The following is a 1,583-nucleotide window of genomic DNA, read 5'->3' on the forward strand; positions in this document are numbered from 1 at the left end:
AATTGATATAATCATATGATTTTTGTCCTTTATATTGTTTATGTGATATATCACATTGATGGATTTGTGGATGTTGAACCATCCTTGTGCCCCGGGGAATGGACTCCACTTGGTCCTGATGAATAATCTTTTTAATGCATTGTTGTATTCGATTTGCTAGAATTTTGTTTAGGATTTTTGCATCTGTATTCATCAGAGATATTGGTTTCTGGTTTTCTTTTTTTGTGTTGTCCTTACCAGGTTTTGGTATCAGGGTAATGTTGGCCTCATAAAATGAGTTAGGGAGTACTGTCTCTTCTTCAATTTTTTGGAAGTGTTTGAGCAGGATTGGTATTAGATCCTCTTTGAAGGTTTGGTAGAATTCACTAGTGAAGGCATCTGGTCCTGGACTTTTGCTTTGGGGAACGTTTTGGATGACTGATTCAATTTCATTACTAGTGATCGGTCTGTTTAGATTTTCCAGTTTTCATGGTTCAGCCTAGGAAGGCTATATGTTTCTAAGAACTTGTCCATTTCTTCTAGGTTATTGAATTTGGTGGCATATAGTCCTTCATAGTATTCTTGGATGATCCTTTGTATTTCCGTGGTGTCCGTGAATACTTCCCCTTTTTCGTTTCTGATTTTGTTAATTAGTGTTTTCTCTCTTTTTATCTTAGTGAGTCTAGCCAAGGGTTTGTCAATTTTGTTAATCTTTTCAAAGAACCAGCTCTTTGTCACATTAATTTTTTCTATTGTCTTTTTCTTCTCTATTTCATTTAGTTCTGCTCTGATTTTTGTTATTTCCTTTCTTCTGCTGACCTTGGGTTTCACTTGTTCTTCTTTTTCTAGTTCTATAAGGTGTAACATGAGGTTATTTATTTGGGATTTTTCTTGTTTCTTGAGATAGGCCTGTAATGATATAAATTTCCCTCTTAAACCTGCTTTCGCTGTATCCCAAAAAATTTGGTAGGATGTATTTTCATTGTCATTTGTTTCTATGTATCTTTTGATCTCTCCTCTAATTTCTTCTTTCACCTAGTCGTTCTTTAAAAGTATGTTGTTTAATCTCCATGTATTTGTGTTTTTTCCTGCTTTCTTTTTGCAGTTGATATCCAATTTCAAAGACTTGTGATCAGAGAATATGCTTGGTATGATTTCAGTCTTCTTAAATTTGCTGAGGCTAGTTTTGTGTCCCAATATATGGTCTATTCTTGAGAATGTTCCATGTACACTACAAAAAAATGTATTGTCTGATGTTTTAGAATGAGGTCCTCTATATATATGTCAATTATGTCCATTTCATCTAATGTGTCATTTAGGGCTGCTATTTCGTTATTTATTTTCTGTTTGGATGGTCTATCCATAGCTGTCAATGATGTATTTAAGTCCCCTAGTATAATTGTGTTTTGGTCAATTTCTCCCTTTAGTTCTGTTAGTAGTTGCTTGGTATATTTCGGTGCTCCCTGATTGGGGGCGTAAATATTGATGGCTGTTATGTCTTCTTGTTATATAGTACCCTTTACCATTATGAAATGTCCATCGTTGTCTCTTGTTATCTTTTTCACCCTGAAGTCTGTTTCATCAGATATCATTATGGCTACACC

This window comes from Rhinolophus ferrumequinum, chromosome 14 (genome assembly GCF_004115265.2).
Source record: "Rhinolophus ferrumequinum isolate MPI-CBG mRhiFer1 chromosome 14, mRhiFer1_v1.p, whole genome shotgun sequence".
Classification (NCBI taxonomy): domain Eukaryota; kingdom Metazoa; phylum Chordata; class Mammalia; order Chiroptera; family Rhinolophidae; genus Rhinolophus; species Rhinolophus ferrumequinum.